Source organism: Colias croceus, chromosome 15, assembly GCF_905220415.1.
Source record: "Colias croceus chromosome 15, ilColCroc2.1".
Lineage (NCBI taxonomy): Eukaryota > Metazoa > Arthropoda > Insecta > Lepidoptera > Pieridae > Colias > Colias croceus.
Window position 1 is genome coordinate 3127888 of NC_059551.1, and position 18404 is coordinate 3146291.

At 31.6% G+C, this 18404-nt stretch overlaps 1 protein-coding gene across 1 annotated transcript in view; it reads right to left on the bottom strand.

Annotated features, from left to right (window-relative positions):
- The window catches only part of LOC123697775 (kinesin-like protein unc-104), an 87263-nt gene that overhangs the window by 67506 nt on the left and 1353 nt on the right, over window positions 1-18404 (bottom strand). The window contains exon 2 of the mRNA XM_045644316.1: window positions 10446-10481. The gene's annotated coding sequence lies outside the window, so the exon portion shown is untranslated. The remainder of the gene's footprint in view (window positions 1-10445; window positions 10482-18404) is intronic.

Sequence of the window (18404 nt, forward strand, 5' to 3'; positions counted from 1 at the left end):
CAACCTCACCAACATCATAATATTTAAATTATAAATTTGCAAGAAGCGTTAAATATGTGAATTGATTTGATTTTAATGTAATCTCATAGATGGCGCTGAATCCAATTTGTCTTTATACTACTAACTTACTAACTATAAGATTAATAAAACTGTTTATCTGCCAAAATTACGTTTAAGTTTTTATAGTGTAAAGCTAGATAATAGCACGGCTTACTCGAAACCAACATTTAAACATGAGTCTTTAGATTGTACGCTGTGTAATACACGGAATACGTAAGAAAAATAAAGGTTCACAGCTCCTCCCCCGGAGGTGATAGCATGATAATATGTAGCCTATAGCCTTTCCCGACCTGTTAGTAATATACATGTAAAATTTGAAGTCAATCTATGCAGTACTTTTCGAGATTAGCTCGGTCAAACTTACAGACAAACAGACAAACAGACAAACAGACAAACAGACAAACAGACAAAAATTCTAAAAACTGTATTTTTGGCTTCTATATCGATTATAGATCATGGATTATGTATTCTTTTAAAAAAATGTTCAATGTACAGTTTTGACTTTCCTACGATTTTATTATATGTATAGATTTACAAGATATTACAATTACAAACATTTTTAAAATAAAACATGGTAAAAAATAATTCATAAGTAATGTATTAATTTGTAATGTATTAATTGTTCGTGGGTAATATCGTAAGTATAAACTTACTAGTTACGAATTACGATATTACCCACGAACAGAGTTTTTAGAGTATTGACAACGAAAAACTAACACATTTTATTTTGATATAAATAAAAACTACAGAAAGTGAAGAATAATACTAATAAACAATATTAAAGATTAACGATAAAATACATAAAGATATCATCATAATATCATCCTTTGTTAAAATACTCATAGACTATTCTAGAAGGAATATATAAGTATAAGAACTTAGGTAAAATTGTATTGAGTAGGAAGCTTCATAATCCAAGTATACAAAAGCTCCTAAGCTCGTAAGAAGGATTAACAATCACAAAACGCTCGCAAAACAAAGGCTCGAAACTCGATACAAGGTGACAATGCATTATCTGGATTACGTATACATCATAATACTTGTTTAAACAATGAAAATATATATATAAATTGTTTGTTATGAATTGAGAAATAACGAAGATTTTAGAGACAGCATATGGAGATTAGATATAGTTACGTATTAGGAGTAGGTAGTAGGTACCAACTTATGATTTTCTATAGAACATCCTATTAAAACTGATATGATTAATCACTTACTACATTAATTAATTAAATTACCTTCATAATAACAAATAATAATGAGAAATTACTAAATAAGAACCTCGATGATCATCCCCGTACGATGATGTATTAAAGCAAGTATTATTTCAATCATAGTATTATCATATGTTCACCGACGAACTGACTAATCACTACATAGTATAAAACAAAGTCGCTTGCTCTGTCCCTATGTCCCTTTCTATGCTTAAATCTTTAAAACTACGCAACGGATTTTGATGTGTTTTTTTTTTAATAGATAGAGTGATTCAAGAGGAAGGTTTTAGTATATAACTTATTAGGTTTTAGACAAAGCGGGCGAAGCCGCGGGCGGTAAGCTAGTTCAATCATAAAAAGAAAAAAACTAGAAATAAGGGTCATAACGTTTCCACTTACTAAAAGCTGCGTAATTTCCCTAACCTATACAGTATACGTCGTAACTTGAAAACAATTCACATACATATTAGCGGCGCCAAAGTGTCGACCCCGGTGGTTAATCAACGGTACCTACATAACCTTTACGAGTTTAGAATTTCAACACGCAACTGCGAACTTGACAAATACATTTGAATTCTGAAATTACAAATACATTTGTATTAACTGCGTAATTTGCTAACAATCATTGAAGCTACGTAGCGTAATTAATGTTAATTTATATTACTGTAAACTACGTTGCGTAATTAGGGTCTAATTCAAAAGACGTGTTATTAACAACGCAGAACGGCAAGACTGAAAAAGAACTACTGCAGACGTTTAACGTTATTTTCACTTAGCGGGGGTAATAAATAGCTTTGTTTTTCAGAATATCCTTAAAAATCAGGCAAACTTTCGTCTGTTCGAAAGTTTAAACTTTAAAGAAACAACCAAGCTATAAGTCAAGGACGTTTTCCGGATTCGTTGAAAATAGCGAAGGTAACTCCTATCTATAAGAGTGGTTCAAAATTTGAACCTGGTAACTATAGGCCAATTTCGGTGTTGCCAGTGTTGTCAAAAATATTAGAGAAAATTTTACACACGAGATTAGAAAATTATTTAGACTCATTTAATTTTATTTCAGTGCGTCAATACGGTTTTAAGCCAAAAAGTAACACTCTGTCAGCGACTATAGACCTGACTACTAAAATAAAACAGAACATTGACGCAAAAAATTTAGTTTTGGGAGTATTTATTGACCTACAAAAGGCCTTCGATACCGTTTCTCACGAACTTTTAATAAAGAAATTAGCATCCATTAACATTACTGGTAAAGCACTAGACATGCTGAAATCATATTTAAAAAATCGATCACAAATCGTTAAAATAGATAACTACAATAGCATTCCCTTACCAATTACGTGTGGCATACCACAAGGTTCGATTTTAGGCCCATTGCTTTTTTTAATTTATATTAATAATTTACAAGATTTAAAACTAAATGGTCATCTAACACTTTATGCGGATGACACCTGTCTGTTTTATTTTGGTCCCTCTATACATGACATGATAAAGCAAGCACAAAATGATTTAAATAAATTAAATAAATGGTTTCAATACAATCTACTAACAATAAATATATCTAAAACGTGTTATATTAAATTCAAAGCTCAGAACAAAATTATTCCACCACACGCTCCACTTAAAATTAATGGTGTTGTATTAGAACATAAAACCCACGAGAAATACCTAGGTTTGCGAATCGACAGCTCTCTAAAATGGAATTATCACATCGACCACCTAAAAAATAAATTATCAGCACTTCTTAGATCTCTGCGTAATACCACTTCTTGCATTCCTCATAAATTACGCCACACCATCTACAACACGTTAGTCAAACCTCACCTAATGTATTTAATAGAAGTATGGGGTAGCGCTTACAAAAATAAATTAGCGCCACTACAAATTTTACAAAATAAAATTATTAAAACCATTTTTAAATACCCTTTTTTAACTTCTACAAATAAAATCTACGACGATACTAAAATAATGAATTTAAAACAATTATACTTTTATAATACGTGTATGTTCATCCACAAAGCGCTACATAAAAACATAAATACAAATATAATATTCTCAACATCAAATCGCCACTATCCTAATAGACGAGCTAGCTATCTTGCCCTCCCGAAGATCCGAACGAATTATGGAAGGCGAACGGCAACATACGAAGGAGCACGTTTCTATAACGGATTGCCAAGCAAATTAAAAAGTGTAAACTCATTCATTGTATTCAAAAAACAATTAGCGAAACACATCCTGGAAGACCACACGCTCAAACTTTGAATGCAATGAATGAGTACCTAACCTAAACTTATGTTTATAGTATGTAACTTACTCTAAATTTTTATCTAACGAATGATATTTTTTATAAATACCTATGTTTAAAATTTAAGTTTCTCATGTAAGTGACTTTATGTCTTAATGGGAATAAATGTCTTTAAACCTTAAACCTTAAGAAAATCGTATATAGATAAAATATGTATAAGATAATAATATAAGTAGTTCTTTTTCATGTTTCACGATACAACAAACAACTTATTCGTTCACACCATATACTTTGTTCACACAATAGTTTATAATGGAGTTCTATAAAACTCAATGTAGGCCACTGCATCGCAAATCAATACGGACCTGTTGGAATATGAACTCAATGCTTCAATGTAGTGGCGCTATACAATACATGCAATACTACAATTTGTATACAATTAGCTATATACAATTAATATTATACAAGAAATGTTTTAATATAGAATCTTTGTGCATATCTATACTAATCTATACTAATACTATAAAGCTGAAGAGTTTGTTAGATAGCCCATTTATCGAGGAAGGTTATAGACTATATAACATCACGCTACGACCAACAGGGGGGGAGCCACGAGGATGAAACCGCGCGGAGCAGCTAGTTGTGAATAGGACGTGATTTTTTTTTGTTACTTTTATTTAAGTACAATGCATTTATGCACTTATAAAACGTTTAGTATTGAGTCTCATTTTTTCTTCTTAACTCTTTACTCTTTGAAAATCAATTTGTTTAATCCGTTAGAAAAGTAATAAAACTTATTTTCATAATTAAACTTAAAAATAACCAATGTTTAAAGCAAACTAATTACAATACAAAAGCAATGTTGACTTTTCTACATTGAAACCATTATATTGATATATCGTGATTTGTGATCCATAGATTTAATTAATGGTTATATTCATAAATACCTAAGAACTAATGATAGTTTTGGGAACATAAATCCGATTAGGCTGTCTAGTGTCTACCCACGTGACCTTAGTTAGCACTGCGAACGTCCTCATCGATTTATATTCTTCCATCTATATGTGCAATAGTGTGTTTGTTTGTCTTTCTTTCACGTCGCAACGGAGTGGATGCTATTACTACGTGGCCGTGGGCGAAGTAGCTGACAAAAAGATAGTGAGTTTCTAGAACTTCAACGTAGGCTACTATTGTTTTGAAAAAAATAACGGTAAAGTGAGTGTCGTGATATAATCGAATAACTAGTTATCTAGGGAATAAACAGGAATGAGAAATATCCTTGATGAAACAGAAGCTCTATAATATATGTTTCATGTACCAAGGCTTATTGGTATTCCAGTTAGCAAAAACAATAAACATTGATAATCAATAAATTCTTAATAGCTAGTTGAAAATAATTAAGTACTCGTCCTCTTCCTAAAGCTATTCCAACAATAATGCCACTCCGTTCCTAATTAAAAATAAAATTAGCAATTTATACATTCACTCTTGACCGCTATATACCACTATGTTATACGTACATACTATGCCACAATAGTTATACGATCCGTTTAGAAATTATAACAGCATATTGAATACAAGTCAGTGTTTATTCAATAAACAACGCTAATTATACATATCTTAATAACAAGGTATTGCAATATACGCTTGTTATAGTCTCAAATTGTAGATAGTATTTACACGATAATACACGGATAATGTCGAAAATTAACTGTTACTTACTACGTTAATTATAATTTAACAACGTCAATGTTTGTGTAAGAAATAGCATTATAAAATGTATTTTTAAATAAAAAATGATATCTACTAAGACAATGTCTCTACATGCCTCTCTGAACTCTCTCCTCTGAACATTAGTATTTCCTAAGCGTTATGTAAATTATTGTTCACTGCAATTTTTGATAGAAAACAGAAAATAAATTTCTTAGAATAGATGCCAACAAGCAAACCATTAACTACAATACATGAACAAAATAACAATTTTTCATTGAAGAACGTCCAAAATCAAGGGCGAAGAGGCGGCTACGGCGTCACATATCTGCTACGACATGGCTACGACAGCCCACGTAGCTGACGCACGTCCAATGAATATGCTACGAAACTCCCACTTCATTACGCGATTGTTAAAACTCGGCCTTCATGTGACCTTTCGACCGCTGAAAATCTTATGTTATAGTCGTAAAGGCACTTTAGTGCATCTAATGCATTTACTGAATGAATAAACGTTCAAGTAAGCTTTCGTTACTGTTTCAACTTAATTATTCTTGGTTAAATGATGCTTTTGGTAGTGTTTTATATAAGTTACCGTTAAATTTCTTTTTTGAATAAGTTTTTACAACTGTAATGTTTCGCAATAAGTGGGCCTATACTCAAAAATTCCCCAACGTAATAACATGGATAACAGTCACACGCACTTACGCCTTTCGAAAAAGGGTAACAAACTTGTAACAAATAATATGTAAAAGCCAGTCAATTTCCATGACACTAATGTACTTTACCACCCGGCGCCTTGCAGCCGTATTCCATATAACTACATAATATAAAAACGCATATATATGTAAAATGAAACAGATTGAGTTAGGTCCAACGCCTACGTTTGCTTTCAGAGGTTATCTCAAGTTTGTCTCAGTAATAACGTTATGCGAGTGAAAATAAGCTGTCAATTACGTGTTATTTATTAAATTGAGTGTCTCCAACGCTGTGGAGGACCACTTTATTTCAAAGTTTTATGGTAATGGATGGGACACATAATGAAATGAATTGAACTAATAAATTCTGTAAAATAGTAGTCATCGCCTTAGAACTATCAAGATGCATTATCTATACAATAATAGTAGATTACATTTGCATTGGTAGCTTTTAATTTATGTAAAATTAAATCTAATATATATTATAAAGGCGAAAGTTTGTATGGATGTATAGATGTATTGATGTTTGTTACTCTTTCACGTAAAAACTACTGAACCGATTACAATGAAATTTAGCACACATATAGAGTGTAACTTGGATTAACACATAGGATAGTTTTTATCCCGGAAATCCCACGGGAACGGGAACTATGCGGGTTTTCCTTTGCAAACGCGGGCGAATCCGCGGGCGGAAATCTAGTTTTAAAATATTTTCAAAATATGTAATCTATTATTTGAGGCATTTCAGAAAAATATTATATCGCTATAAATCATATTACAACATAACAATAGGAATTGATACACTTTTAAATTCTGAGTAAAAAATACTTCAATATTCAAAAATTGTACAGACACCCACTTTTTGTTTCGGGACACAATTGCTTAAAGCCTGATATTGTTTCCCAGTGAAATACAAAATAAAATTTTCATTTTGAAATTGCTTTAAAAGTAAATATTATATTGTATTGTATTTAAAACCAGAAAAAATAGTTTACTATACCTATGTACTAAAAACTCAAACGAAGATCGTTGTTTTGGTTTTAAATACATCTCAAAAAACAAATATCAGAACATTATTTAATTATATATTTTATCTTCATTCAAAACGTTGATACGTAAGCAAAACATCCAATTTACATAATTTGTATGAAATTTTAGATTTCAATGAGAATTGTTTAAGTATATGATTCCGATTTCCAATTTTAATCAAAACAAACCACTCACACACATTATAATAATCTAAATACGAGGCATCCACAAACTTAAAAAAAAATAGTGTTTTTCTCCAATATCTAAATAAATAAAGTATATAGCCGTAGGCCGATAGCTTTTGAACAACTATACCAAACTGAATAATTTCTTCATTTTCGTTATTAAGATTTGCATGCAAAAAATTATAAATATCATCATATATTTCAATCCTAGCGTAGGCGGGGAGTAGGTAATATTAAGTATATATATGTTCTTAAACTTGAGTAATCAAAAAACTTTTCCGAATGAAAAGAAAGCAAACAAATATTTTATACGTGACTTGAAATAATGAATAGTATTGTTACTTGAAGTAAAACCTAGCCAATATACCTCCTTAATATTCTACGAATAACAAAACATTATAGGGGAAAAATATTATGTAAATAGTATGTCTCTATGTACCTTATACATACCTACATATAACCTACTAGCTAGCCGGCGGCTCCGCCCGCGGTTTCAAAGAAAAACTCGCATAGTGCCCGTTCCCGTGGAATTTCCGGGATAAAACCTATCCTATATTACTCGTGGATAATGTAGCTTACGAATGGTGAAAGAATTTTTTAAAATCGATCCAGTAGTTTATGAGCCTATTCATTACAATCAAACAAACAAAGATTTTCTCTTTATAATATTAGTGTAGATAGAACACCCAGATTCTAGAACATAGAATGAGAATTCTGTCTGGAAACTAAGGGCATTTGTTAATAGTAGATAGACGAATTTCGCCTTAAAAGTACTCAAGTATTTTAGTTTGAAATATTTTAACGCGTCATCGCGTGTACTGAGAGACTATAAGATTGGCTCAACGCCAAGTCTTAAAATCTATATAAAAAATAGCATAGCACAAAATATATGAACTTATAAGAGGCTAAAGCCTGATTCCCACGGCATGTTTGCTTCACAAGCATTGGCAGACGACAAGCGCTTGTCGCCGCGTTCCCACGGCATGTGTGCGCACAAGCATCGGCAAACATCGGCAAACAAGCACAAGCGCGCCGATTCCCATGGCATGTGGTATGGTGTGGCGCGGTTGGGTTTGTGAAGCAAACATGTCGTGGGAATCAGGCTTTATTAAGCTTATTTGGCTATGAGAAATATTTAAACCATCTCATCTCCCGCCGATGCGATGTCGCCTAGTCAAAAATGATGAGGACACATGCATTTTGCTTCAACAGTTTTTAAAATATGAATAATTATACAATTTTTATAAATTCCCAACACTTACCTTTAACACACTTAACTTTAATTTTGTATTATTGTAATATATAACAAAACACACGTTATTTGCTTTTATTAAAAAAATATATATAAACACTACATAGAAACATCGTATGTATACATACCTATATTTCTATTTTGAAACTACATTTATTGAAAAAGTAATTACAAGGCACGAAATTTCAGGAAATTCTCGCTAAACGAATTGTCTGCAGCGGAAATAATTGACGGTGGGAAAACGAAGTTATCATGAATGAAGCCACCACCCAACATATAAATATAGGCATATCTATTCAACAATACACAATACCGAAGTTGATTAATTCACGTGATTGACATGGAAAATTTCCATTTCCAAAATTTCCAATTTACATCCTATCCTACTAATTCCTACTAATATTATAAATGCGAAAGTTTGTGAGGATGTGTGTGTGTTTGTTACTCTTTCACGCAAATACTACTGAACCGATTACAATGAAATTTAGCACACATATAGAGGGTAACCTGGATTAACACATAGGATAGGTTTTATCCTGAAAATCGCACGGGAACGGGAACTATGCGGGTTTTTCTTTTAAAACGCGAGCGAAGCCGCGGCTGGAAAGCTAGTTAGAAATATATGAGATTCTATTTAACGAAGTTATAGGTAGGTATAGCTGAAAAAGATATTAAATCAACTAGATTTAGTTCAATTATACAATTTTATTTGAAGATTTTTCAAGAATAAGAAAATATAAGATGTTAAAACGACTGTTTTTGTTTGAAATAAACAACTTTATATCCCTAATAAATTCAGATGTTTGCGAAAACAAGCCATTATTACCAAAAATACACGCAATTTAATAACTCATTACAAAGTTATGATTCAAGCTATATTTCTATAGTATCGTCACATGAACCCAATTAAGATGGCGCACCTGCCCCCCCAGAAATCCACTTGGCTAGGGGGGCTGAGCTTTTACGAGAAAGCACTTAATGCTAGAATAATGATACGTAATGTGAGACCAAGTGTTAAAACTACGCTAATTAGATTTTTATACTTATTGATGCTATAAATAAGTTGCTAAAAATTAATGTTGTACGTGTTAAGTGTTTAACGTTGACTACTTAACTGCCTATTTATTTATTTGTTAAAATCTATATATATAAAACTCAAAGGTGACTGATATAGTGATCTACTGATATAGATATCAACGCACAGCCCAAACCACTGGACGGATCGGGCTGAAATTTGGCATGCAGGTAGATGTTAGGACGGAGGCGTCCCCTAAGAAAGGATTTTGATCAATTCTACCCCCAAGAGGATAAAATAGGGGATGAAATATGTATCATGTTTATTTATCTTTTCCACGCAGGCGAAGCTGCGGGCAACAGCTAGTGCAAGATAATATTTAATTAAATAGATTAAAGTTAATTCTTAAAGTAATGCCAAACAATATAAATAATTAGCTTCATGTTATGAACATAATTTAGTTTATGTTGATGTTGATCCGTCTACCTAATTTGAATCAAAACTCACTGCGTAATAAGTTTATTATTATTCAAGTATTTAGGTACATGCTAAGTTTATTTTTAAAGGAGATTAGTTTCGTTACGAATTAAATATTAATACAAATTATTATTCTTATCTTTCAAATTTAATAACTATATTGCAATAATGTAAAAATCTTTTTAATTCCAGTAATGACGCATGTAATCCATTGGGATTTGTTCCTTTTACAAGATTTTTACAATTACTTATAGATAGTAATGAAACCTGAATTTCTCACAATCCGTTATTATACAAACTATATTATAAAACAAAAGTTATTATTTTGTTTTTCATTTTTATTTTATGAATTAATTTACTCATTCAATGTGTTTTTAATTTCATATCATAATAATTAATAAAAACTTAAGATCATTGTTTATATGTATATCTTTCAGTTTGTCAATATAGTAAGATTATGAAACGATAATTGCAATTTCGCTTTTCTGTAGATATTGCATGTAAGAGCAACATTTATCGTTAATAATAATTGGCATACAAACAAATAAGTGGTAGCTTACCTTATTTCAAACGCTGATTCAAGTTATAGACACCATCTGAAACAAAAAATAAATTTCTATAGAAACTCTACAATTTTCGTATAGAATGCAATCATTTGGGTAGTAGTCATCTTATCAACCTTTTTTTACAACTTGGCTCGCAAAGAGAACGATTAATTCGCATGTAAGAAATACCAATTTAAAATAATAATATTTTTGTTTATAAGTAGGTAAACAGTGTTAATTGGTAATTTTATGAAATTAATAATTTACTATATTAACTGCTACCTACGGTAATTATTTATTAAACTCAATCAATATGTTTTTATTAATGGCATGCAAAATCAATCAACCACATATAATTCCAAAGCATTCATTCCTAATTCCATCAACCTTGTATATCCATCTCCATTCCCGGTTTTTCCAAAAAAGAAAAATAATCAGATCATAGCCAACACAAACATTACGCATATTTATATTATTCCCGTGTCGTGTCTTACTTAAAACTTCACGAAACTTATTCGGTTTTCTTATTTATTATACAAACAACGTGTCAAGGTAAGATTAACCTTATTCCCGAGAAATAAGGTAGATTTTAGAAAGGTAAGAAAAGGTGTCATTTTGCGGGCTTACAGAGGCCTGTTATTAGAGTCTTGTCCTTCTTTATTGGAATGTACGGGAAACCGAAATTCGGGAACGTGCAAGCCTTGCGGTGTTAGGGAATTTTATTAGATCTTAGTATTTAATTCCAAGCTACGTATTTTTGTTTTATATTTTGCGCTCTGAAATGTAATCTGCTTATGAATAAGTCACTCTAAAAGAGTGTGTGACAAAAATGTGTTCACGTAATATTATTTTTAACTAATAATTTTCCCTTTGAAAATAAAACCAACATTTCGTGCTCTACCTACAAACACAGTTTCAAATTTACAAGCTTACAATGTTATCAAAATGATATAGTACTCCGATCATTCAGTATCCGATAAAAGGAAAAAGGTCATTACAAGATAGCTGGGAAATCTATAACTTACCGTGTTCAATCGTAACCTTTCACCTTTTGTTTAATGACGGATATTATGCGCCATTTTAAATACAAGCAGCGAGCGGAGTTATAAAATGGATCTAGCCTGGGGGCTAGTTTCAAATCCAATTTAAAATCACTTCAAGTTTGATAAAACGTACTTATAAACCCCATATATTTTTAGTTTTAAATTACTTTCAGATGTACCTACACTATAACTTCTACTGAAGTACGTAGTTAATAGTTATTGAGAAACATCAACGAAGAACAAATCCTATCGCAACCGTATTTTAAGACTAAACCTTTCGAGTTAGTGTAGTGATAAGTGAAAAGTGAACAGTGACAATTATTATCTGTATACCAAAGCACACGAGCAAAGTGACTTACTTCCCCTTAACAGACACTAAGCAAGTGACAATGGACACTCTTAGAATAAGTTATTTAGAAATGTAGGTTAACATAAAATTACTTATTAGTCTTGTAGGCTAGATTGTAATTTGAATAAGGTGCTATTTTAATTAGCAACCTTATTTAATATAAATTTATAAAGAATAGAAAAAATTCGATCACGAGGCGGGACTCGAACCCGCATCCTTCGCGCCATTCCGGGGCGGATGCCTAACCAACTCAGCCACTCGATGCGGGTTCGAGTCCCGCCTCGTGATCGAATTTTTTCTATTCTTTATAAATTTATATTTGTAAAGCACTTGAATGCCATAAAAACCAAAAAAATATAAATTCAACCTTATTTAATTAAAAAAAAATTACAGAACCTCAAATTGTTTTGAAATGAAATATCTATTTGAACAAAACCTTCACATTTTACATTATCGTTATCTAAAACGTCAGAAGCACCAGCTAACCTAACCACTATTTCATTTCGCCGTTTCCAACCTTCAGGCACTAGAATTATTACATCAGTTACAGAACCGTAAGACTTAATAATACAGTAATTAATTAAAATATAAACCGCCCACCTCAGCCCGTTTGTTAAACCCGTCAACTACACTCTCGTAAAAGTAATATAACAGTTTCAACACGAACGATCTACTAGACAAGTTTTTAATATAAAAGTTCAAACAATGTCTGCTATGTACATTGTACAAGTTTAATAAGCAATTGATGGTTATAGCTCGCGATCGTACTTGAGAGGAAATTAATTAGCTTGAGACGCTTTATTTTTATGGTATATAAGAATATTATATTCTCTGTTTAAACAGAGAATATAATATAAATGAGTGAAAAATCTATTTTACAGTTTACTTTAATTACAAATAAGTCTAGTTAAGATTTCTACTCTTAGTAGGTACCTTAAGAGAGTTTGTTATGGTCGTCAATAAAGATCGAATCTTTTTCTATTGAACTTAATTTCTTCTAACAGCTTTCCATGTAAACGAATTCCTCCCTTGAAATAAACTACACATTTACAAGGTACCAGACGTTAGAAATAAAGCGAAAGATTTATTGAAACGATACATATTGTACCTATAGTGTCCAGCCACGCCAGGTCAGCTCAATAGTCTCATAGGTTGACAAACACAAAGGAATGAACCATTTTCACAAGAGCACGTGCAACAAAGAGTGGAAAAACGAATAAATGAAGTCGATGTGAACCATATGTTCGGAATAGCAAAGGTAGGTACAGGAACAATTTTAAAAATTAATTATATATGGCCATTCTTTATTTCAAACTAGTCTTCGTGTAGGTATTTGCTTTGGTTAATACGAGACAATATCTATGTTTTTGCTTTTTAAAAATATAGTTTTGTAATGGTAAATAAATTCCAAAAATGGGTAAGGGTTAATCGAAACAAACAAAATAAAAACCTTTCTCTATGGATTATTATTTTTATTTATTTATTCTTGACTGTATAGGAAATACAAAATAAAGACGACAAAAAATAAAAGATACAATCGGCATACAATGGGCGGCCTTATGGCTATATAAGCCATTTCTTCCAGGCAACCGTCGGGTAGAGGATAAAAATATAATAACTTCGGTAGTGTGAGCCAATAATTAACATGAGTAATAAATATTTTAATAATAAAATATACATATAGTAACACATACACATAAATATTATATAGAATATAATAATCGCATACATACATACACATAAAAAGTTGTATTAGTTGAGATTGGAAAATTTTGATACGAAAAGCAAGTTTCAATTTTAGATAGAATAGAAAAAGCTGCACAAAAACCTGAGAAGTTCAACCTGAAACATGCTGAAAACGCCAAATGTTCGGATATTACTCCGGCAGCTATCTATTTCTTCCTTATGGCGATGGGAATGAACTCTTATCTGAGGTTCTCGAAGTTTCCATATTGTATAAAGAATGTCGCAGGATTTTTCAATATTTGAAGAACGTTACTTACGGTTTAAACAGAGTTCAGGATTTTTAAAATATACAAAACACATGGCTTAATGAGAGATCCTAAACTAACATAATTCATTACATAATTATATCAATTAACAATAAACATCAAACAAGTATTAATTGGTATATTGTATTGGTACCTATTACCATTAATATTCGAATAAAATGACTTGGTTATAATTACAGAATTTTACAACAATTCAATCTTATCTGTACCTACCAAACACACCTTACACTTCAATCTACATATATCCAGAATTGACCACATTTCAAAATTCCACGAGCGTATCGCAAAAATCGATAATCTAAGGAAAAGTTCAATGGACAACAAGTTCACAGGGCAAACAGACAAAAGGTGAACGCCCTGCAAAATAGCTATCGACGGGAGATTATTGACACAAAAGCATAGCTTGATTGATTGTGCGTTTGTAAACAATAGCTATATTGTTTCCAAGAAAGTGGTTTTAGGATTTCCTCCATTAGTTATTACTATCTAGTATCTATACTATCTGCCGATCTGTGATGGAAACAAAAAATGAACTCTACAGAGTTACTACTCATTGGTCTGAGCTGGATATATTTTATAATTTATAGCGTGACAAATATACAAGTTTATATTTTGGTGGGTCATTCCAAAATAATAGTAAAAACTAATAGCATCGACCGCATTGATTTCGGTGTTAACGGTGTTCAAAAGAGAGTCATCAATATCATCTATACATATAATAAATCTGTAGAAGGGTCAATTCTGTACATTGAAAATATTGAAAAAATAAATAGCAGGGGGTGTTACTGGATCGATACCAAACCCAAATATGTGATTAAAAAAATTTTTGTCTGTCTGTCTGTCTGTCTGTCTGTATGTGAAGGCATCACGTGAAAACTAACGGTTCGATTTCGATGAAACTTGGTATGATTATACCTTATTATCCTGGGCGTAAAATAGGATACTTTTTATCCGGGAAAAATACATAGAAAAAATTAATCTTAATTTTTCAGTTTTATCCATAGGCGTTGTTCTGTAGAACCGCGAACATACGTTGCGTAATAATATTATAGGCCTAGCCGTATTTGGGTCCAATAGATATTTATAAGATGTCATTGTCAGAGTTACTCAAAATGGAGAAATAAACCATCCACGCGAAGACCGACATCCGCGCGGACGGAGTCGCGGGCGGAAGCTAGTTAATCATAATTTAGCAGCCTTCCAATAAATTGGGTAACAACTGGCGGAATCAATATTTTCGTTAATGGGACGGTTCACAATTTTACGGATAATATACAAAATCCGACAGATTGTGAACTTTTCGTTTCTTTCACAATTAGATGATTTGGTATAGTTAGATACAAACTAGCGACACACTTCTTTTTTAAATTCAGTATTGGTACAGTTTAACCCTATACACTTTAAGTTTACAGAACACAGTTTAACTCCATTCCTGAATGAAAGGATCCAACTTAAAGGATACAAATTAGAATAAGCCTTAAATCGCACATGGAGTGCATTCACCGCCGCGGAGTCGCGTGTGGCGCCACCCTTGATAGCCATCAGTGTATTACCGACACTATTTTGCCTATTCCATATAGGGTCATTGCGCCAGTTCGCGTCCACTTAGTGCAGTTGGAAAGTTTGAAGAAGAAAATAAAAATGTTACAGAAGAAATTTCAACGCAAAATTTATATAATGTGTTCTTTACATAGTCTATTTTAAGATTTACTTTCAATTGTATTGAAAATATCATGTGGTTTTTATTTATCTAGACAAATAGCAGAATTAGGCGTTTTACCCAGTTCGCGTCCAAAAATTCCAGTTTGCGTCCACCCGTGGACCAGTTCGCGTCCACCAGCTTAGAAAAGGAATTAAGAGTGTATTGGGTGATATTTTATCAGATAAATGCAAATAAAAATGAGATTTTAATAAATTATTTATATACGAATATAGTTATTTAATAAAAACCGGCCAAATGCGAGTGGGACTCGCACACCGAGGGTTCCGTATTAACTTGTTTTTTTCATATGTTTTAACTGTAAATGATTCTTTTTTCAATGTTTCTCTTATTTGTGCTATAAGACGTTGCTTCGTACTAAACTTCAAGTGTCTGTGTTCACCTAAAGTACTCTGTAGGTTTTGATTCCCTTGCGAATGTCGAAATTTGCGAAAATTTGCAGCATAAACGGCTGTATCTTTTGATTGCTTTGGCTTATAAGTTTGATTTTTTCACTGCTTCAAGGGACCGTAGACTGGAGTATATAATATAAATTTCAGCTTTAAACCTCCACGCGTTACTGAGAAAAAGGGTCTTGACAGAAAGACAGACCAGCAGACGGACATACAGACGGACTGATATCAAAGTGATCCCACAAGGATTCCGGTTTTTCCTTTTGAGGTTCGGAACCCTAAAATCAACTTTATTATTAATTCAATAACAGGAAACTGGAAAAACTTATTTATATTTATCTTCTCATCATTAATAGAACTAAAAATTAACAAAAAACAAAGTTACGTTATGTAAATAAATAATAATCAGTTCTATTAAGATTACCTACCTACCCTATTTTTTAGTTTCTCATGAAATTAGAATTAAATTTCTTTTTTGTTTATTTTCTTAACCACAGACTTATTGACTCTCATTCTCAAAGATACTAGTCTCATTCTAAGAATACCCATTTTAAAATGAAAAAATTTGCTAATTTGAATGAAAATTTAAAGTATCAACTTTTAGTCTTAGTCAAAAATTTACAATCTATTTTAAATTACATATTTTAACAAACAATTCATTGCTATGTAATGAAAAACAATGTGGACGCAATATGTTCTATTGTTATGCACTACCTATAGGTATAGTTTGCGCCCACCGTGGTCGCAAAATGGAAGTTTTACAATTTCGGTGTAGTAATTCGCGTCCACCTTATTTTAGCTATTAATTGTAAAAGAAATAAGCTGATTTATAATCCATACTATTCCATGTTTTGTTAGCAAAGTAAAGAAACAGTTACATATTCAAAAATTCACATTTAACAATAAGATACTTACCGTCAAACGCGACGCTGCGCACTATTTTTTTCTCAAAATCCCGCGCGTTTTAGCTCTCTCGTTTAATAGCCAAAATTAAATATTTTTTTTTAATAGGATAGGCGGTGCGCCGGCATATTTTGAATATGTGTGCATGCCTCTTATACATTGAGGTATTATCGGAAATTTTTCTTATTACAATTTTACTTAAAGTATACTTATTTTCGTGAATTTTCTAAAAGATATTCGCAAAATGGACGCGAATGGGCACGTGGACGCGAACAGGCGCAATGACCCTATGCATATTGTATAAATAGTATAGTACTGTAATAATACGTATGAGTCTATTAAGTAGTAGAATATAATGCGTTTAGCTGTAGGTAATTTTAAGTATGTAAGTAATTGAATCTATATGACCAATGGTGGACATCTTGAAACGGCGTAAACGAAAGAAAATATTTTGAGTAAATTTCATTGTCAATAAGGGTAAATATTTTGTAATAAAATTTAAACAAAAGGCACACAAAAAATTGTTTTAATCATCTTATTTTAAAATAAATAAAGCAATAATTATAGTGCTTTAACAGATGAAGCTACTATACTAGATGAAGCTATAATTAATAAACTGGGAATTTGAAAGAAAGATCTAGTTCAAATGCATCTATGTTTAGTAGGTACTACAAGTGATAACTGCGTTAAAAACAACCGACTTCAAACTTGCACTTGCAACATTTACAAATACAGACAAAAATGCTCATAAAATAAAAACTACTGGGCCTATCCGAATAAAATTTTTATGGGACCAATTCGACACCATCCTGCATCGAACAAAACAAGAACCACGTAAATCGGTTCGGAAACCTCGGAGTAATCGGTGTACATACATAAATAAAAAAAAACATACCGGCCGAATTGATAACCTCCTCCTTTTCTTTGAAGTCGGTTAAAAAGAAAGTCAATCTTGATGAGAAAACAAGTCTAATCTTGAGACAAAAGAAGAGCTTATTAATTATTTTCAAGACAATTGATGTAGATTGTTTTAATTAAAATTTAATTAATTATCACTTTTACACGTCTAATGCAGACAAAAGATTTCTCACAGACTGAAGTTAATAACAAAGAAACAATATACATTGAGCTGGGTGTGTGCACCTTGACATTGCATTTTTTAAATAAAAACTAGTTTTCCACTTACCATGCAGCATAAACTATACAGCCATAATTTAGTACATTTTAATGTTCTTTCGTAAATAGCTATGCAAATTTCACTAATCTATGTTATACTAATGCAAGCACACTTGGAAATATGTTTTCATTTATAAAAATTATATAGGTAGGGAGAGTACCAGAGAAGGAGTGAACCCAAATCCCAATAGGATTCTTATTAGTATTTCAAGTAAATAATTTATTTGTAAAGTTCATTTACAAATAAATAAACATAATGTTGTTAATGTGCATGCTTAATTCAAGCTATGCTTATTTCAATATGCAAGTCTTATTAAGTTCAAATATATGCTTGTTTTCAAAATATACCTTTTTAGATTTAATTCTTTTGGTTTTTTCT